Here is a 22,091-nt window from a genome sequence, read left to right as displayed (position 1 = left end):
TTTCAGATACACCAAAAAGTTGTTTTCTCAACCACTGTTAAGTTCAGAGTTTACCATGGTGAGGTAAATGTTCTGCTACCTAGGTTTTTCTCTCCACTTTCACCTGCCTTTCTTTTTGGAGGTGACATTAAGTGCCTGGGGGGGAAGGGGACTAATGTACTTTCTGGCACTAGGAAAGGGGTGCCTTGTCCCCAGTGAGCATGGTTGGCTGTCCCTGCAGTATCTGTTGAACATGTCAGTGACCTGGGCATCAGATGTCTGGTCCTGGGATCCATCAGGTTATGGCTTTCTCACCACCTGCTGATGACCTTACTATTGTCATTGTCCTCTGTAATTTCTAGACCTCAGACCCTTTCTTGGTCACTCTTCCTCTCAGAATTCCAAAATCTCCTTGAAGATCTGGGAACATTAGTTGACTTTCTCCCTACCCCATGGGGAAGCAGTGGGCCTAAGAGATTCCTCTTGACTTGGCTGTAGTTGTAGCTACTTACCATTCTCCTCCTACCATGGTATGGGCAGTGCTACACCAAACATGGGATAAGCCCTCAGAATAATCAACCCTCAACAAATTGTTCTTATATTCTATAGGTTTACAAATATTTCATTTGAGGAGATGTCTTCAGCAGTGATAACACAGGCTCAATAATTTACACACTATTTTGTATTGTTTTAGGATGCATGTGTATCTAAATGGCCAGACATCTCAGAAATGTATCTTTGAAACTGTCAGTCTGATAGGGCAATGAGAAAATAGGGATTCTCATGCTTTTGGCTCTGGATCTTGGCTAAATTCCAGGGCTTTACAAAAGGGTCACCTGTCTGCAGTGTCCACTGTGATGTCCACTTTTGCACTGGGCCTACAGTTGTTGGACCACGCAGGGTGCTACAGGGATGTTCCCATCTTCTGATTGATACATCATGTCTCTAGCACAAAGGAACCAGCTTCAGGTTTTCAGCTAGTCCGAGCCGCCTGTAAGTTTCTGGAGACCACGTAAGCCCCATCTTTCTAGACACCTCCCCCCCCATTCATCGAACTTTTTGGAGTCTGGCCATTTCTCTAGGGATTTTCCTGGGAACTAGGGCACAGGCTCTCTCTTCATTTGGTCCTCACAGGTCTCACAGCTTCACCTGGAGAGCAGGTCTCTTCCAGAGACCCTCTAACATCAAACTTCATATCCTTCCTCTCTCTTCCACCCCAGCGGGAGGAGTCTTCTATCATTGGTTATGGAGGAGCATGGGGAGTCTTGCTCTTACCCACGTGACTTTCTCCCAAATTTTTTAAAGCCAAAGGGTTTTGGGGTTTTTTTTGTTTTTTTTTTTTTAATTCCCGTAAAGGTCCAGGCTTTCGAAACTCAAAAGGCAGGAAGACATTCTTTTCCCCTCAGCGATCTGTGGTCACTTCTCTTTGCTGAGTCCTTTAGGTCACACACAACCTCACTGCCCCAGGTGAGGGAAGGTGCCTGTGCTGCAAACCAAAAGTCTGAGTGGGCCAGAGTTGTCCTGCACCCTGGTCCTTTCCTGCTGCTGACGGCTGACACTAATATATTAAATGAGGAGCGTGCCTGGAAAGCATATGTGAAATCTAGGGAGGAATATATTTCCTACCCTTAACGGTCAATGCTTCCTTACACTGTTGAACCAGAACAATGTAGCCTCTGTCCAGCATCTAAGCATGTTTCACGAACCAATCAAAAAGGGGAGTTTGTTCTCTCCCTCCCTCCCTCTCTCTGTCCTTCTCTTCTTTTAGTACTGAAAAGCCTCTGGGGTGTGGATCTGGATGAAAGGGAACATAATGGAAAAATGAGATCAAGTGGCATCCAGAGGCCAGGTTTTCCCTTTGCAGCTTGGCATTCGCTCTGTCCGCCAGGGAAAAATGAATATGGAAATCATGTGCTTCTATGAGGAGGAGAAAGGAGAAGTAGCAATATAGCATCATGTGGCGCAGGGGAGTGTTTCTCTCAAGAAGTCCCTGCAATTGCTCATAGATTTAAAAACATGTGCGATAATGCTACAAACCACTGACAGCAAACAGAAGACAGATGACAGAGGAGAACTATGGGCGAAAGTAACCGGCTTCCCTGAGACCCAGGCTGAGATCTCTGGTGAGGACGGCTGCTCTTCCTCAACGACAGTCCTCCTCCTCCTTCTACTGCTGCTAGCTAACATTTACTGAGCGCTTACTCTCTGCCAGATGCTTTCTAAGAGCCTCACGTAAATTAACCCATTTAATCTTCACAACAACTCTATGAGGTAGGTCCTATTATTACCATCTTCAGAGGAAAATGAGAAGCGGAGATGTAATTTGCCAGAGACAGCACAGGAGGCGGCGGTCCTGGCAGGAGGAGCCTGTCAGCCTGATAGGGCAATGGGAAAATAGGGATTCTCATGCTTTTGGCTCTGGATCTTGGCTAAATTCCAGGGCTTTACAAAAGGGTCACCTGTCTGCAGTGTCCACCGTGATGTCCACTTTTGCACTGGGCCTACAGTTGTTGGACCACGCAGGGTGCTACAGGGATGTTCTCTATCCCTCCTAGAGTTCTCTGAACTCTATGACACTGCTCACAACTTTTATTCATGTGCGGCGATGCAGACCACACAGAGCCTGTCCTGATCATTTATTCCTGAGAGGTACCTGTCAGCCTGGACTTGGAGAATCTGCTCTGCAAGCCACATGTTCCTAAGGGCAGAGGAGAATGAATTTATATTATCCCACCTCCCCTGATAGCAACCACACCCTCCCAAATCTTACTCTAAGCCAGCCCAAAGCTGCCCCAAAACATTGATTCTGTTTCTGAAATCTTGCATTTTGTCTGAAAATTCAGGCAATTTTGTACTTGTACAGAAGTAAACATATTCATGGTACTTCTGTATTCCCCCCCCCCAATATTGACAAATGGCAAAAATAGGTTCCTGTTGATAGACTGGGCATAGGTCTATCAAACAAGATCTGCTTCTTTAAAGGATAAAGAAGTCTGGGCAAATAGGGTAGACTACAGAGAGAACAGTTACATCCCCCAGTGACAGATGGAGGTCTGAGCTTCCAGGGCCCCAGAGTAGGCTCATGAACGCAGATACACAGCATTTGAACCCTGTTGCCCTCAGGCCAGGCCTTGCAGACTGGGAGCACGTGCTGGAGGCCCTCCTCTGTGCAAGGTGCACGCCACTGCTCTTATGTTGCACCAGGTACAACATGAAGGGCCAGCGCAGCCCACCCGGGCATGCACATTCTCCTGACTTATCACCCTCAGCCTCTTCAGGCCACCACAGCCTGAACCTTTCCTGATCTTAGAGCTGTGAACTTGAACAAGGCTTAGACACCCAGGGGTCTCTTAGAATCAGGCTACAGGGAAAATCCTGCAGCGTTAATAATATTTAATTGAAAACTTTAGGAAAATGTACACATTTTATTGAGTGGCTTTTGTACCCCCCAGCCTTCTGCCACTTATATCCAGACCTAAGCACCCCTCTCTTTTGGGAAGCATGGAGATGGCATTATAGTACCAGGGTTATGAGCATAGTGGCTTGGGGAACCAGATGGGACACTGTGGAGTAACAATTTCCACAGGACCCATGGACTTGGCTCAAGCACAGAGTCAGTGACAGTCACCCATGTCGCCAAAGTCCTGGACCTCAACCCCATGCCTGGCGGGACTGCCCTTGGCTGGGCGGTGGGAGCCAGTGATTGGAGAAATGGTTTAACGGTCCTTGGTCCCCATGTGCTCAGTCATTTTTCCAGGTGGGGAGTGGCCAGTTGTGGCTCTCCAGGGTCACCAGAACTCAGTGACTATCCAAATTACTGCTCCTGAGGAGTGGAAGGACTATTGTACAGGGACCTGAGGGGTTGACTGGTGCATCACTTGGAGCCAGAGGCCAAACCAGGGACTACAGAGAAAGCCAATCATGTACCCATATTTTGGTACGCCATTTAACGCAAGTAAAAACCCCTTAAGTATTTAAGCTCCTCCAGCCATTTTCCTTAATACAACCCAGCAGAAACATCATGTCGAGTCAAAACACAGCCTTATAAGCAATCTTAAAAAATCACATTAGGCATATCTTGGTGGCACATTCTTTAAAGTACACTGTCAAGACCACATCTTTGGATTACAATCTCAAAAAATGACCCTACTCTCCAAGAATAGCATGACAGCATGGTTTTGTTTGAGTGGCTATACCAGCAGCAAGCTGGCCATGGAGGATATCTTCCCATGTCCTGGCAGGACAGCAGCTCTGGGTAGACCTATAAGAGGACTTTGTGTCTAAACCTGGCCCTGCCTCTCAAGGGGTGTAAAATTTCATCTTGCTAAGGTAGTAGTTTCATCTGTAGAATGGGCACAATAATATTTTAACTATGGGACTGCTGCATCATGCAAGTTTAGTATAAGGACACAACCAGCATCTCATAGTTTTTATTCTTATTTTTACTGCCCAAAGTCCTACAGTTACTATGGAGCCAGGAAGAGGGCCTGCTTTTATATCCTTGTGCCCTGTTCTTTTGCATTTTAACATTTTTAATGTTGTAAAATAAAACTACAGAAAAGTGCATAAATCCATGCAGTTTAACAAATATTTATAAAACTGATAGTCATGTAAGCACCGCTGAGGTCAAGGGAAGGCTGTTAATGATGCCCAGGAGCATCTTGTAGGGTCCATCCCTTCCCGGACCTCTCCTTCCTCCCAGAGGTTAGCCTCTCTGTCACATGGTTCCCAAACAGAACTGGTGTGGCTCTCTGAGAGTAAAACCTCCTCTGGCAGTGTGCAGCTCTCCCTGCACCTGAAGGACCCACCAGACAGCCTCCCTACTTCCATCCCCACATCCCACAAGGAAGACAGGTGAGTTGGCTTGCCGAGAGGCACTGGTGACTTGTTTCTTGGCAGATTGCCTACATTTTCAATGTTACGGACAGGAAGGATTTTATTTTCTACCAAATCTTAACACTCTCATTTGCTCTTGTCCCTTAAACGTATTAGTTCTGGAGTTTGGTTTAATCCTGTTTTTGACTTTGTTCTCAAGCACTAAAAAAGACTGGTTTGATTAGGATAAACTTGTCCATTTTGAAAAGCTTCCCACTTCATTCTCCGATTCACTGTTAAGTGCCTTTATGAACATCAGGTCAGGGTGGGAGGCACAGGCTCAGTCTCTGCCATTTGGATGTAAGATTTTCTTGGGACGGGGAGGGGACAGGGGCAGTGGATCAAGGCCACCCCAGCTCCAGCCCCATGCACAGCTCCAGCAATCACTTATATGAAGACTTGCTGAGCTCATTATAGGAGCTCTTGGGCTGCTGGAAATGGGGATCCTGGGTCAACTCTGACTGGATAAGGAACCTGGTTATACAAATCTTGATTTAGGGAATTCTTTAAGAACTTAATATCACAAATCCCTCATTTTCCAGACCCATCCTAGCGGTATTCTGTAACACCACTGTATGATAGATGACGTCACCTATCTGGGTACAAGCATGCAGCCTCTGAAGGGCAAGCAGCAGGGAAGGGTGCTAGCATTACACAAAGCATCAGGTGGCTTGGGGAAGGACTACCCCTTAGAGAGCCTCATCACTTCAGGAGGTCCTAGAGTCAATGTCAGTGTTTGAACATTCGCTCCTCTATATACTGGACAGAATCATTCATGTAAGTCGGAGTAAAATAAGGGCTTTTATAGTAAATGCTTAGGAAAAGCTTCCTGGATTAAAGTTATATAAAGCTATGGTTTCTTGGCATTAAAACAATTTAAAACTGAAGAATTCAGATCATTAACCAGATATTTTGGCAGTAACCAACAACCAGCAAAAATTGTGAATGCTTACCATATATGATCCTGAATTTCATTTCAATACTAGGGGTATTGAAAGTAAAAGCTTAGAGGTAGAGAGAGGTAATGGTTCCAAATGCATTATTTTCCTATGGAACTACAGAAAGTACTATGATACTTTTTCTAAGGACCTCTAAGAACTGTAAAATCTAGTAAAAATTGGGCAGGTGAACTATATTTCATCATTCTCCTAGATTACCTATCATACTTCTAATTTAGCAAATGAGAAAATTAAATACCTCTTTGGTGAATTAAATATCTTATTAATGTTACTGTATACTCTTTTACATAGTCAAGAGCAAGCCAAATCAAACACAGACAGCCAGAGTGATTACATCTAATCTTATTAGAGTACAATTACAGACATCAAGAGAGACTGCCAGAATCCTCCACATATTAGAGTTGCTTTTAGTTTGAAACAGAACTTATTTCATAATCCGTCAAACATTTAAACTGACTTGATGGGGTGGGAGAGATAATCAAGACAAAAATATACGACTGCATTTAAAATGGTAAGTTATATGTTAGCCTGTAAAATCACTATAGAATTTGTAGTGTGTAACAATTTTTTTTATTTTGTTATGTTAATCACCATACATTACATCATTAGTTTTTGATGTAGTGTTCCATGATTCATTGTCTGCGTATAACACCCAGTGCTCCGTTCAGTACATCCCCTCTTTAATACCTATCACCGGGCTAACCCATCCCCCCACCCCCTTCCCCTCTAGAACCCTCAGTTTGTTTCTCAGAGTCCATAAGTCTCTCATGGTTCGTAGTGTGTAACATTTAAGAATTAAATCTTACTCTTCACACCGCCAGGGCATTCATTCTTACATGTGTTTGTGCAAACATGTGCATGTGAAGTCAAGCCTAAATTAAAGGAGTATGGAGGGCAGGAGCAGGCATAGGAAGGAAAAAAATGCTGAAGACATGGAGACAGCAGAGCACAGAGAATTAAGGGATTTTCTATAGAGTTGGGAAGCAGAGACGTGTGCTGATAGCAGGGGTGATAGATGGAAAGATAAGAGAGTTGGATAAGCCAGGGCTGACCCAGCAGGGTCTGTAAGCCAAGATAAGGAATTTGGACTTCATCCTAAGAGCAATGGAGGACTTTTGAGGGATTTTAAATAGGAAAGTGACATGATCATGTTTGCATTGTAGAGATACTTCGGCCTGTGTGTGGAGAACCAATTAGAAGGCAAGAGGAATGGAGTTATTAGAGAGGGCAGTGAGGACAGTTTTACAGGTAAAAATAAAATGCATGTTATCCTTCAATGTCCACATTTTTGAAAATCATATGCTCATAAGATGAAAAATCAGATGGAAATCATAGATTTGGAAGTCCTTTTGTAATTTAAATTTCATCCAGTGGAATTTGACTTCAGGATTAAAAACCCTCTCTTTAGGGACTATATCTGCAATGCTGTCCAGTGTCTGTTCAGAATAGAAGAGATTTAGGATATATCACGTGGATGATTACCTCTCAAAGTGATTTTGAATCAAAATGGTTTTAATCAGGTTAAGGATAGTGAAAACTGATGTCTTTTTGGCTTTTCTGGAAAACAAGTAATAGCCCAAGAACCAGGGATCTTCATAATCCCCAGATCTTGATGAATAGTTGAATTCATGGCTTTTTGTTTCAGAAAAGTTTGTATTTCCCAGCACAATGAACTTATCCTATCTAGGGCAGTTTGTTTTTTTGTCCTATCTTGAGAGACTGAAAAATGCCAGGAGGGAATATGAGTAAAGGTCACCCTAGTATAGTGTTGATGATTTTGTAGAATGTTGTGTTTTGGGCTTGAAGGTTTTCTTCAGTCAAGAAATTGTAGTATTCATTTCAAGTCTATTTTTTTCCAATTTAAGGGCATACACTGTGTATGTTCTGGTATACACCACTACCTATGTTATGTAAATATTTGTAATATATGTTCTGGAAATAGTTGGTAAGAAGATCTAAAGTGCTATGAATAGCTTCCTTAATACTTTAAAGATCATTCTGCTTTCAATTCTTCCATAACCCATAATAAATCTTTCTCATCTCTTATTCCTGAGGGAAATTACTGGAGAGTAAACTCAGTCAGATTTCTTTTGAGAAGGTAGATAAACCAAGACTCCTAAGACATAATTTGTCACTTAAAAGACATTCAGAAAAAATAAAAGCTTTATTGAGTTATCTACTTTGTCAATTTTCTCAAAAACTCCACTTTAAACTTTGAATAATACAGCTTCTCTCTCTAAAATATGATTAAGTAGATAGATTCTAACTCTTGACCTCATCCTGTGTAGGCACAGCTTCAGGGCACTCATTATTTTTTCCTTTCATGACATTTTAGTCTAACCTCAACGTGACAGATTCAGACATCTTAAAAGCAATGTTGGAAGATTTCTGCTCTCATTGGCTTACGCCTGGAAACCTGGCTTCTGCCTATGAGTTGGACATGCAATAGCATCATCAATGTTGATCAACTGACTTGAACACTAAGGCATTGAGGACATGCAAGAATAGGAAAGTACTCAGCCAAGAGACAAAAGTTACAGGTTTAGAAGGAAAGCTTAAGGTTGGCACATCTTCAAAGTGGTTTGGTTGGTATGCTTTCTTTCCCTATATTTTAGTTCAACAGTTATCGAACATGTGTCTACTATGTCAGGCAACATAGGGAGTATAAAAGAAATGCAAGAACCATCTATTATTGCCCTAGAACTTTTAACAGTTGGGAAGATGAGACACATATACAAGTTAAATAATAAGACTATACAATCATGAGAATAAATGAAGTAGACTTTGAGTGTGTGGAGCAGGGAGGGCAAGTGGATTTCAAGGAGGAAAGAGGTAGAGGGTAGCAAGGTAATGTTGAAGAGAACATGGTAAAGTCATGCTCTAGAGGTAGAGGAGAGAAAAGGACTAGCGACATAAGCAAAATTACAGAGGCATGGAACTATTTATTTAGTATATTCTAAGCTCTCTGAAGGAGCTGAAGCAATTTGGGTGGGAGAAAGTGACAGGAGATTACATTGGAAAGGAAAGTTTGGGCCAGACTGTGAAGAATTGTGAATTTCATTCCAAGGAGTTTGATTTGACTTGTTGACAAAGGGGCAACATCTAAATAAAGTTTTAAGTGAGATAGTGCCATTCACCTCATAAAATATACATTTTTTAATTTAAAATCTTTTTAAAATTAAAATAAAAAATAAAACAGAGAAAAAGACAACAAAATGAGGCTGCTCTTGAATCAGACCTTAATGTCTTTTTTACAGCTGGGGAGGTCTCTACTCTGTGCTGTTCAACATGCTAGGGGATATGAGGATAAAGGAAACATATGGAGAAAGTAGAAGAATCTCAGGATTCTTTTAGGGGTCCTGAGAGTCTTAGAAGCAGGCAGCTTAATGAGCTACAGAAGTCAGGAGACACAGAAAATATCTGCATCAAGGGGTTCCCAGACCACATAGCTGGGGCAGGTATTACAAAAGAGAGCAGAGCTAATGCCTTCACGCTGAGCCATCTCAGCATCTCCTGCTGGTCGGTCTCAGTCTCTCCTGCCTTCACTTCTGGATTGCAGATTCACAAGGTTCCTGGTAATTGCCCTCCCCAGCTTTTCCCCATCTCCCTGAAGTCTGGATAAAGAACCAAGGTTACAAAGTTAGTGACTTGCCCCAATTCACCCAACAACCTCGCAGAACTAGAACTGGAAGCTGTGTGCTTTCATCATTGGACCTTTGCCAAAGGTGTCAACTTCTACCTCAAGGGGCTCAATAGCTCCAGAAACCTGGATTTCCAAACTCCAGGCATGTCTATATAGACTTACGGTGTCTACTTTTCCCTTAAGTTTAACTGACTTCTAGAGTTCAACACCTTGACTATACCTTCCAACCCTTCTTCCTGTGAAGCCAGACTCTTGCTACCTGGGTCCTACTGGCCCTCTGAAGGAGACAACAGTGAAGGGCAGCAAGAGTATAGATCAGGCAGGTAACCTGGTTACCTATAGGTTAGGTATCAGGGTACTGGTTGGCAAGTTAAGAAACAAAGAAGCAAAATGACCAGAGGTGGGCAGGAAAGTCTGAGAACCTGCTCTATGGAGTTTTACATTAATTACTGGCACAAAATTGGCAAAATGTACTTGTCATCAGTTACTGTGGCAAGAGGATGGGGTGGGAGGCTAGAGAGAGAAGCTTGCTGCCTACAGCACAAGCAATAGATTTGTGTCCATGTTTTGGACTAGTGGGGAACACTTTTCACCTCTAATTTCAAGCAGGAACTGACCTTTGATGTTAAAACTGTAACCCATCCACATTTTTTTTTTTTTTTTTTTTTTGTCTAATGGGGATACGTTTGAGCTAATATTCAGCTGCTGAGCTGGATTTAAAACACCTGTCTGATTACCATATCATGTAGGAAGAAGCTGGGTCCCAAAGAGAGAATGCAATTGCCAAAGAGAACACAGAAACAGGCACAGCAGACTTGGGCTAGAGAGAGCCATGGCAAACCTCAGAGCATATATGGTTCAGGGAAGCAGAGCCTGCCATAAAATAAATGGCAAGGACAGTGTAATTGGAGGCTGTTATGTGAGCAACTTCCTAAGCAAAAAGTCCTGGTCTCAGGTTATAGGGCACCAAAGCAAGAGGGGATATTCAATGAAGATATGTTCTGTGGAAAGTGGGACAGCTGGGACATGAGGAAGAGGACCCAGAATGGACCAGGATGGTTCCCTAATCCACCCTGGTTAAGGCTTATCATTGATCCCTTTAGTGGGGAAGAATTCCAGATTCATATCCCCCATTGTATACACATTGAGTTTACAGCCAGTCTCATCTGCCACTAAGTACATACACTCCCCATTTGTACTGTTCCTGCCATTCTCCCTGCTCTGAATTCCCATGTCTCTTCCCAGCAAAAATTCTATTTCTCCCCCCTTCAAGATCCCTCTTCCAAAACATTCCTCAGGATTTCCAAGTGTGTCTTCATTTGTAATCTGAATATCCCTACTTCTAGGAAGGTAAATTCACTTTTCTTCCTGAAGCACTTCCAAGGAGGCACAGCAACTTGCATCCTAAAAACAAAGCGCACATGCTTTACAATCTCTCTGGCCTCATCTCCATGCTTTGGTCTCCTCCCACACAGGTCACTCCCCACAAGGCTGCCCATCTCTTTTGGATCACCACTCCATCAGTACTAGAGCCCAAGGGACACGATTTTGTTCCTTTGGACCACTCCCTTCTGGAACATACTCCTCCCCTGGGGAAGGGGAACAGGTTGTGAGTAGGTGGGCAGAAAGCTGCCTCAGGGACACATAAAATGTCCCCCCGGCTGGCACATCTGCTTCACCATGCCCTGCCAGATCCAATTGGCTAATCTTTTTTTTTTTCTTTTTAAAGATTTTATTTATTTGAGAGAGAGAGAGAATGAGAGAGAGCACATGAGAGGGGGGAGGGTCAGAGGGAGAAGCAGACTCTCCGCCAAGCAGGGAGCCCGATGCGGGACTCGATCCACGGACTCCAGGATCATGACCTGAGCCGAAGGCAGTCGCTTAACTAACAACTGAGCCACCCAAGCACCCCCAATTGGCTAATCTTTATTCGCAGGGATTTTTTTCTCAGGACTCTACTTCTTCCCTTCTGTCTGGTTTCCTCTGGGGATACTCAGTCCAGCAGAAATACCTCAATATATGTTAGTTGCAAATGTCCCTACAGGGTTCCTGCTCCATCAGGTGCATCAAGAGGTATGTCTGGACATTGCTATCAGTGACAGTTAAGAACTTTCCCGATGTTCTATGACAGTTAAGAGGCGGTCTGCCTGAGCCGACCTCTAGGTCAGAGGTCACGAGTTCTAAGGTTCCTCAGGTTTGGCCTGGATAAAAATGCCCTTTTACATGCATATAAAAAGCTATAGTTTTCATTTTGAAGAATGTGTTCCAGTCATATTCAGTACATTGTTTTGCTATTTTCAAATAAAACCCTAACTTAAAGAGTTCTAGGTATTTCTCTATGCCCATAGATGGATTGGGTAGACCTGAAGACTAGGCCCCCAGAGTTTAGGAGCCCATTGGGCAGCACTCTTGTGCTAATGAGGCTGATTTCTGCAGGGGGTGGAGTACTGACGTAGGACTGGGTGGGAGCAAAGAGGAAAGTTGACTGAACAGGCATCAGGAAGCTTGGCAAAAATTGGGGTCATGAAAAGGTCAAAGTTCTGTCATGACCTGCTAACAGATAGATATGGGCAAGAATATTTTTAAAAACCCTAAAAGTTAACCATTTTCTTCATCATAGAACTGGTTATTTTTACTTTTTTTGAGATATAAAGCAGAAGGATACATAAAATTATCATTAAAAGAATAATTATTAAGCAAACACCTATGTAACCTAAATATGTGTTTTCTATAAAGGCAGAATCTAGTCCTTGAACTTGACTGATGTGGGAGCTTGTAGGGCAAATAGTGGAAAAGGGTTGGCAGAACATTGTAAAAGCATAGTGATGAGGGTTTGAGGTGCACAGAAAGGAGGAGGGGATGAAGGTGTGTGAGTGCTTTGGGGTACATATACACCAAGGCCTGAGAAGACATTGAGCAGCAAGGCATGAAGCCAAGAGCAGTGAACCATGAGCAGCAGATCTGGGCTCTTGACCCTGCATCTTATCAGACATGTGACTGAGCAAAGCACTTAATCCCACTGAGCCCTGCTTTCTTTACCTATTAAACAGAGTAACTGTACTATCTCTTCCTGTTCCATAGGATTGTTGTGAAAACAACAACAAAAAAATTTTACTTAAGTCCTTCGACACTGAAATAGTATAAATTCTATTGCTTATTCTTATTTTGTCCTTAGGTAATGCACTGTTGTTTAATAGTGTATGAAGGTGAGTTTTAGAATCTGATTATAGGTCTTAATTGTTTTGGGGAACTGGGCTAGGTTTTGGGAAATGCTCTCAATCTCTCAAAACATCTGGTGAGAATTAGCTGAGGAGTAGCCATGGTGACAATTTGTGAGAATCAGAACGGCTGTCAAGATGGAAGTCTGGCTTTGAACTAGTCATCCCACTACAAACATACCTCCTACCTACCCTAGAAAAGCTCTGCTTGCTCTTTGACATCAGAGTTTTTTTCTTTTCTTTTCTTTTTTCTTTAAACACAGTTTTGAGACACTTGTTGTTTGGTTTTGCTATTGTAAGAGCTATTTGTTCTTATTCTACCAGGGGTATTAGAGTTTGTGGTCTCTGCCTTCGACTAAGGGAGCGTGATCCCAGCTCATCACTTTGGCAGACATTTTGTTAGAGTTAAGAAGCCCCTTAGTTATATTCCCAGTTTTACAATTAAGCAGGGTGTATCTATATAAGACAAAGAAGACACTGCAACTCCCAACTAGTTGGGTTGTTTTTTGTTTGTTTGTTTGTTTTACATTCTAGGAATAAGTTAGCAAAATACGTACAGTTTTAGTGTGATTTCTGGGCCAAGATTTAGAGTAACTTCCATGGGTTTCCATCCCAGTCTAGTTGAGAACAGGCACACCTGGCAGTTTAGTGGAGTGACTAGGACCCTGGGTTTGGATGTCAGGCAAACCAGGAGTAAAATGTTGGCACATATCCTTCTGATTATTTTTCAGAGTACAAACCAACATATTTTTTCTTTTTATAAAAGTAGGACAATATTTTATAATTTGTTCAGTAATTTGTGTTTTTAACTTAATTTGTAGAAATGAATACATTACTTAATATCAATCTGTAGCTTATAATGTCTGTGTAGCATTTTACTGTATGTACTTAAGCAGCCCTCTACTATTTATTTAGATTGTTTTTAATTCTTTGTTTTTTTCTTTCTAAGTATAGCTGACACACAATGTTATATTAGTTTCAGGTGCAACATAGTGGTTCCATAAGTTTATATGTTATGCTATGCTCACCACAAGTGTAGGTACCATCTGTCACCATACAACACTACTATAATACTATTGACTAAAATCCTCACACTGTACCTTTTGTTCCTGTCACTTATTCATTCCATAACTGTAAGCTTGTGCCTCCCACTCCCTTCACTCATTTTTTTCTACCCTCCCACTCCTCCTCTCAGGCAACCACCAATTTCTTCTCCATATTTATGGGTCCATCTGCTTTTTTTGTTTGTTCATTTGTTTTTTTTTTTTTTTAGGTTTTACATATAAGTGAAATCATATGGTATTTGTTTTTGTCTCTGACTTATTTCACTTAGCATAATAACCTCTATATCCACCCATGTTGTCCCAAATTTAATTATTTGCTTTTATGAATACTGCTGCAATTAATAACCTCATAGAAACTTATTTCTGATTATTTCATTAGTATTAAGGGCAGACAGGAATCTTTTCCAAACTGTATGACTATTTTAAAAAGCTTTTCATAATACTGCAAAATAACTTCCAGAACAGTTATCAAGAAATAAGAGCGAACAAAATTTTTGTACTGATAGAAATGACCTAGGAGAGAGAAAAACTGATACTTGGTAGTAAAGGCAGAATAGCCAGAGCAATGTCCTTGAGGAGGTGAGAGGGTATGGGATCTTAGTGCCCAGATTGGGTGGGGGGTGATTTTATTTTATTTTATTTTATTTATTTATTTTTAGATTTTACTTATTTTTTAGAGAGCAAGCGAGAGAAACAGCATGAGAAGGGAGAGGGTCAGAGGGAGAAGCAGGCTCCCCGCTGAGCCGGGAGCCCGATGTGGGACTTGATCCCAGGACTCCGGGATCATGACCTGAGCCAAAGGCAGTCGCTTAACCAACTGAGCCACCCAGGCGCCCTGGGGGGTGATTTTAAATAGGAACAAGGAGGACTTATCTTTGGTAGAAAGCAGGAAGGTATAGTATGTGGGAGAAGGTGCTAGAAGGTTGACAGCGTGGTGGTGGGAGCAGAAGCTCTGGTTGCTTCAAATTTCTTGGAGAAGCAAAAAACAAGGTCATGAGTTAGAGTGAGGGCAGAGGAGAAGATGAAGCTTTGAGAGGAGAAGATGGTAAAATAAAGTTGATTCTCATTATTTGTGGATTTCATATTTGCAAATTCACCCCTTTGTTAAAATTAACTTGTCACCCCCAGATCTGTACTCTCAGTGTTTTCATTTGCAGATACATGCACACTCTGAGCTGTGAAAAATTGTGGTCACCCAACATGTATGTTCCCAGCTGAGACTGAACAGGGTGACACTCTGCCTTTTTGTTTCAGCTCTCATACTATAAGAAAGTGTCTTTTTTTTTTTAATTTTATTTTATTATGTTATGTTAGTCACCACACATTACATCATTAGTTTTTGATATAGTGTTCCATGATTCATTGTTTGTGTATAACACCTAGTGCTCCATTTACGTGCCCTCCTTAATACCCATCACCAGGCTAACCCATCCCCCCACCCCCTCCCCTCTAAAACCCTCAGTTTGTTTCTCAGAGTCCATAGTCTCTCATAGTTCATCTCCCCCTCTGATTTCCCCCCTTTCATTTTTCCCTTCCTACTATCCTCTTCTTCTTTTTTTTTTTTTTTTTTAACATATAATGTATTATTTGTTTCAGAGGTACAGGTCTGTGATTCATCAGTCTTAACACAACTCACAGCACTCACCATAGCACATACCCTCCCCAATGTCCATCACCCAGCCACCCCATCCCTCCCACCCCCACCACTCCAGCAACCCTCAGTTTGTTTCCTGAGATTAAGAGTCTCTTATGGTTTGTCTCCCTCTCTGGTTTCATCTTGTTTCATTTTTCCCTCCCTTCCCCTATGATCCTCTGTCTTGTTTCTCAACTGATATGAAGAAAGTGTCTTCTTCATGGTATATTTAGATGGTACACCATCTAATATATGGTATATATTTAGCATTTTGTGCTTTTTATTGGTGATTTTGCTGTTTACATTGCCCCCCTTCCAGGCATAGCGCTAAAGTGCAAGAGCAAGGAGGCTGTGGCATGCCTTATGGAGAAAATATGTGTATTAGATAAGCTTTATTTAGGTATGAGTTATAATGCTATTGACTTGTAAGTTCAATGTTGGTGCATCAATAATATATATTAAATAAGATGTTTTTAAATGAAAACACACACACACAAAAAACAAGGTTATACACGATCAGTTGATGAAAATGTGGCCAGTTAAGTTCCTAAAACTTAACTCTGTATTTTTGCTAGGAGCACTGGTTCAGTATGCATTAGTTCACTGTTGCTGGTGACTTCAAAGGATGTGACTGCAGCAAATAACAAAAATTGACTGTACTTTTCTAGAAGAATAGGAGAGTGAATGAAATAGGGAACTATAACATGATTGTTGGGCATCATAAAATAAAGGTCCACTTGCCTTAAAATTATGAATTTGAAGTAGGATCAATCAATGTGATTGGGTGTTTTCCTCCAGCCATATTAGCTGTACAGATACAGGTATGAAATATGCAGACAGCTGGTTTTAACTAGGACTGTGATTTTGCCAAATGAATATGGTGAGGCCAGGCAGAAGTTGAGGTGTTAAGAGTGTATGCAAGGGAGTGGTTATGATGGTGTCCCTTATGGCTTATGTCTTTGTGTGTGTGTACATTTTATTTATTATCCTTTCAGTGTAGAGGGAGTCAAGCATATTTTTCAAAGTGTGAGTTTCAAAACGTACTTATTTCTCTGGTATTCCTCCAGAAGAATAAGGGCTGCTTCCCAAGACACATAAACTATGATTAATATATTTGATTAGGAGAGACCAGAATTTGACAGCAACTACTGATGGACAGCCAGCTTTCATTGCTTACTTTATAGTTGCTGAATACCTCCCAGAAAATCAGGCATTGTACAGATTTATCTCTTTTTCAGTGTGGAATTCAAGATTTTAAGTTTTCTGATGTCAGTTTGTCAAGATTAGAATCCATGTTCCACCAAATACTAGCAAGATAAGCTTGTAAATCTGGTGACTGTGTTGTGGCTTATTAAACTCAGATAAAACAACTACTGATATCATCATACTGTATTTGCCATACTCAATGAAATTTTCTCCAGTGGACCACCACTACATTCACCAATTGGAGCTTTAAAAAACAAAACCTTCCCCAATCAAGAACTAGTAAATTGGAAGACCAGAACAATTTATGTCATATAAAACCACCAAATTTACAAAATTGATTATAATATTTAATATGCCAGTGTAAAAAATTTTTAATGTTAATGGTACATATGTGTTGATTAAAACTTATTTTCCTCCAAACTCCAGAATTCTATTATTGATAAGTACAGCAATTTCATATGGCATAAACTTTCCTAGAGAATAGAAAAAGAGGATATTTCCCAACTCATTTTTGAGGTCAGTACAATTGTGACACCAAAATCAGACAAGGACTATATAATAAAAGAAAATTATAACACAATATCACTCATTTATCTACATAAAAAATCCTAGACATGATAAAAGCATACTGAATTCAGTAACATAAAGAACAGAAATTATATTCTGACCAAGTTGGGCTTATTCTAGAGATGGAGTGATTACCATTAGAAAAATCTTTAAATGTAGTCATATTAATATAAAAGAAAAAAGTACAAACACCTTAATAGGGGCACAAAGAGAATTTGGAAAATTCTGTACTCATTCATGATTTCAAAAAAAAAAAAAAAAAGCTCTTGGTAAAGCCATGGTAAGAAAGCCTTTAATGTGACTAAGGTTATATATTCAAAACTTATACCAAACTTCATAGGGGTAAAACATTAGAATCATCCCATTTGAAAATCAAAAACCCATTAATACTATGTCCTTTCTACATTATTCTGGTAGTTCTGGATAAAACAGTACATCAAGGAAAAGGATAATATAAGGATTAGAAAAGATGAAATAAAATTGTCATTATTCACATCAGACTGTCTACATAGAAAACCCAAAACAATCTTATCTGTCTTAGCTATAAAATGTTCATTTAAATTCATATAAAAAAACTACTTACATTTCTTTCAAAGACATCATATCGTTTACTTCTGTGGAAAAATAAAAACAAAAATAAGCTCAGTAAGAAAACAAAATTAAAGAGGAAATATTGTTGCAAATTCTCAATAGCATAAATAGAATCATATTTATATCATGTTTACAACTCATAGTCAATTTTCAGCTGACCAAATATTGACATTTCATGGGTACTCCTCTAATATATATTTGGAATAATCTGTTTCTTCAAAGTTTGGCAGAACAATGAGTTTGTGAAAAACTGGTGAAAATTAACATTTGTAATCTAGTTAATAGTAACATGCCAATGTCAATTTACTGATTTTGATATTGTACTACAGTTATAAAAGGTGTCACCATTGGGGAAAGATGGGTAAAGGGTTCATGGGGTTCTAGTTCATTCTCTTTTGCAACTTTTTGTAAATCTAAAATCATTTCAAAATAATAGAAAGTTAAAAAGAAAATACATGGGCCTCTTGTTGATGACTTTCATTAACATTTTTTTAATCAAACAGAAAGCATGTAGCACTTATTTCTTAATCCAGCTCATTGTTGCTCACATTAACTAGAAATGGAGTCCCTTAAAAGTCCTGTGTCAAAAAACTAAAGTTTTCACATTTGTGTTTCTCAAAGCTTGCACTATAGAATTTGATCTCTGCAGTAGTAAGCTCATGGGTATTAATGGTTGCTGTCTAAAAAAATCCCAGGAAGGTCATCTGTCATCTATAGTTCTCTGTCATGCATCCAGATTCTACATTAGTATAAATAATCTAGGCTTAATTGTAATTAAAGAGATAATCATGGATGGTGTCATCTACTCAATGATGTTCATAAAACTTTCATAAAGATGATAGTTTAACCCACTGACAAGAGGTTATAATTGGAACATGATTGTAGCAAGTCCTCTAACTAGCTTTGCATCCTTTGGTTTCTAATACCAATTTAAAATCACTTTGATTCATTTGGCACCATGGTTCCTCAATTCCATTTCCAGTCTCTGGATTCAAAGATCATTCTATGCTTTAACTTAAAAGTTCTCCCTCTGCTCCCAGGTGTAGAGGCATCTCTGCAACTGACCAGAAGAAACCGTTTTGTCATCTCTCCTGTCATAGTTGCACTAAGTGCACTCAGCCCACCATGTGGTCCTTCGTTTGTCATTCTAATGGATCGTTGGGCAGCTGCTATAAAGGGTGTCTATACAAAAACACCATGATCAGAGACCACATTCAAGAGAAGTTCAAAGAGGAATGAATAATGTGAGGCTTTTAGCTCTTATTGAATTGTCAGCCTTTTTAAAGTTGAGAGTCAAAAAGCCTTTGAAAAAAAAGTCACCTTGTGAAATGACACAGTTCTATCCACTCTTTTTTTTTTTTTTGGAGGGATAAAGGATTCAGTTTCATTTATAGAATTTTTAGAAAAACTAATAGCTAGAATTTTAAAGCCACTGGGCTACTTTCCATTTTAAAAGTCTATTTCTAATGTTCTAAAATTAAAATGGCAGAAATATTTTTCCACAACATGGTAATTTCTTTTTCTGCCATAGGTTTTCATGTGTGTCTCAGGCTGGCCCACCAGACAGATGTGCCTGAAATCTTTGCTCTGAAGAGACTTGCCACAGTGATGGGAGAAGAAATCCAAGCACCACTAGAGCATTCCAGGCTGCCAGAGGTCTCTGAGGTAGAAAAAATGAACATGCTTTCCTGTGCTTCTGTACGGTAGAAATGTAGTAAGAGGAAGAGTTAACATCTGAGGACAGTACCATATTCTGAGGTAATCAATGGCCCTTTGGCTGAGAGCCTCTTCTATATACAGCAAAGGGCTGGCCCAAGTTTTCTTTTTTCAGTCTTCCACTGAGCTCTTTTGGATTTTTCCTTTTCTTCATACAGAGACCATCTCCTTAGAGTCCTAGGAAGTGGGCACTTAATGAAAGAAAATTGAGTTAACTTCCTCCTTTAGAGAGCATTTCAAATAAATAAATTTTTTGTGTTGTTATATACATCATTAAAATTGATTTTATCTAAGTTAATATTAGGAAAATGAATTCTAATGATTTTCAGATATTCCCTATCTTTATCCTATAAATATATTATTTCCAATGACTCATCCTTGAGAAATAGGTGACATTTCATAGATAGATAAAGCAATGCTCATAGAAGACAAGGATCCTTACTTTCAGTTGCCAAAGCACTAGGTTCTCAGGTTCTGTTACCACACTTGATTTGACTTGCATCATCTCCAGCTTCTCAACTTTGAGGTTAAAGGGGATCTCTAATGATCCTGGTTCCTGAATCACTTATTTGAGAGGCCAGTCATTTGAAACTGAGGAAATAGGAATAGAATCCCAGCTGACTTTTATTAGAGTGACAAGCAGAAATCAAAGTTGCTGGCTCTATCTTTGCTGAACTTCAATTTAATAAAGTGAGGATGTCTTTCTTACTATTTGAGGATTCTCTAACAGTGGTGTTTGAATCCCTCACCATTATTATTTAAGTTTTTATTTAAATTCCAGTTAGTTAACATACATTATTGTACTCTGATGGTTGGACATGTGGTGCTGAGTATGGAGATGGGCCACAGGGATGGAAATAAGTGTGACCCTATGTGCATGCTTCCCTTAGTCCCCTGTAGATGCAGCTCCATATGAATACACCAGGAGCCAGCCTCAGAACTCTTCTATCCATTGTTCCCAGGGAGACACAACTGTCCAGAGTTGACACTCCAGTCGAAACCCACTTGCCATCCCTGAGCTAACAAAGGAATGAGTTACAGACTCATAGAGGCTAAGAGAGTAAAATGATTTCAGAAATATAGAAAATGATATTTTTAATGAGAGAAAGTTAGAAAATTTACTGACATCTTGCAGAATATCTGAGAGACAATTTAGTAAATGTGCTAGGGAAGTACATTTAGGAAGGCGAATTGCAGAACCCTCTCCATCTTGCTCTCGTATATTAGATATGCACAGGCCAAATATAAATAATTTGCTATTACTTGTTTGATCCCTGTGTTTTGTCAGTTTGGCTAGTTGAGAACTGACAATGTGGCAAGTCAGCTAATTGATATTTGTGTGTGCCTACTGAGTGCTGGAAACTTTGGCAGACAGTAACAAATAACTAAACAGAAGTATTATTTAATGTCGGCTAATGAAAACTGTTGCTTCAACACAATGACTGTCATTTTTAGTGAGTGACATGGATTTTTTTTTCCTGTTAAAATTTACATTTAATCCCAAATATAAGGCAGCAATGCATAGTGGTTAAGAACACAGACTGTAGCCAGACTGTGCTCTTTGGCTCAAGTCTCAACTCTGTCACATTATGGCTTTGTGACATTGGGTAAGTTATTCAAGCTTTAAAAATGAGGAAAATAATACCTACATCATGTGATTATTATTAGAATTAAATGAATTCATATTTGAACACTGCTTAGAACAATGGCTGGCAAGTAATACTACGCCAGAGTTTATTAAATAAAAAATCTCTTCTTAAAGTGTGCTAACATGGAATAACTGTAGATATTATCAAATCTAGTTGAATTGCAATAGATATGATTATCTCTGTCTTTTAGTTAAAAAAGCTAAGACCCAGAAAAATAAAACATCTTGGCTAAGGCTCCAATAATTAGCAAAACTGATAGTCATGTCTATTTACACTGCCTCTGAGGCATATGTAGCCACCATCAACATCAAGACAAGGCCACCCACAAGCAAAAAGATTACAATTCATTGAAAGCTCAGATAATTATTAGCATTTTTCAGCAATAAATTATTTTTTAATTAAGGTATGTACATTTTTTAGACATAATGCTTTGTCCATTTAATAGACTATAGTACAGTATAAACATAATTTTTACATGTGCTGGGAAACAGAAAAATTTTTTGACTTGCCATAGTCACTTCATTGCAGTGGTCTGGAACCAAATTCACAGTATCTCTGAGGAATGCCAGTACAAAGAGCATAACTGACATGATGGTGAAGCCAGAGGGGAAGACTACTGGTTCCTTTGTCCTGGATAATGATACCCAACATTGCCAATAACTGGATTATTTTTCTGTGTGGTTTCATTCCACTGACTGAATTTGATTGTTTTGTCTCTAAATCATTTTGTCTGCATGACCATAATTATCGCAATAAAAATAGCAAACATTCATCACCAACGAAATTTCCATATATCCCTTGTTTTAGGCAATCACTGATCTCCTTCCAAAAAGAAAATAGCTTAAGATTAGTTTACATTTTCTAGAATTTTATATAATGGAATCATACAGTATGTACTATTTTTTTTAATCTGGTTTCTTTCACTCATGTTTTCAAAATCATTTATGCTTTTGCTTTTTATTGAAGAATAGTAACCCACTGTATAGTGTTA

At 39.8% G+C, this 22,091-nt stretch overlaps 1 long non-coding RNA gene across 2 annotated transcripts in view; it reads right to left on the bottom strand.

Moving 5' to 3' along the window:
* LOC118009530 overlaps nucleotides 1–22,091 on the bottom strand; it is a 462,984-nt gene that overhangs the window by 91,334 nt on the left and 349,559 nt on the right. Inside the window, exons 4-5 of one of the 2 annotated variants that reach the window (XR_004678962.1) lie at nucleotides 19,483–21,730; nucleotides 17,728–17,758 (exon numbers count right to left, since the gene is read on the bottom strand). This is a non-coding gene — a long non-coding RNA (uncharacterized LOC118009530). The remainder of the gene's footprint in view (nucleotides 1–17,727; nucleotides 17,759–19,482; nucleotides 21,731–22,091) is intronic. The other variant, XR_004678963.1, reaches the window with a different exon arrangement.

The sequence above is a fragment of the Mirounga leonina genome, unplaced genomic scaffold (assembly GCF_011800145.1).
Source record: "Mirounga leonina isolate KUSES-001 unplaced genomic scaffold, KU_Mleo_1.0 Mir_127, whole genome shotgun sequence".
Taxonomy (NCBI): domain Eukaryota; kingdom Metazoa; phylum Chordata; class Mammalia; order Carnivora; family Phocidae; genus Mirounga; species Mirounga leonina.
Note: the sequence above shows the minus strand (reverse complement) of the source record. Positions and strands in the feature narration are given on the sequence as shown.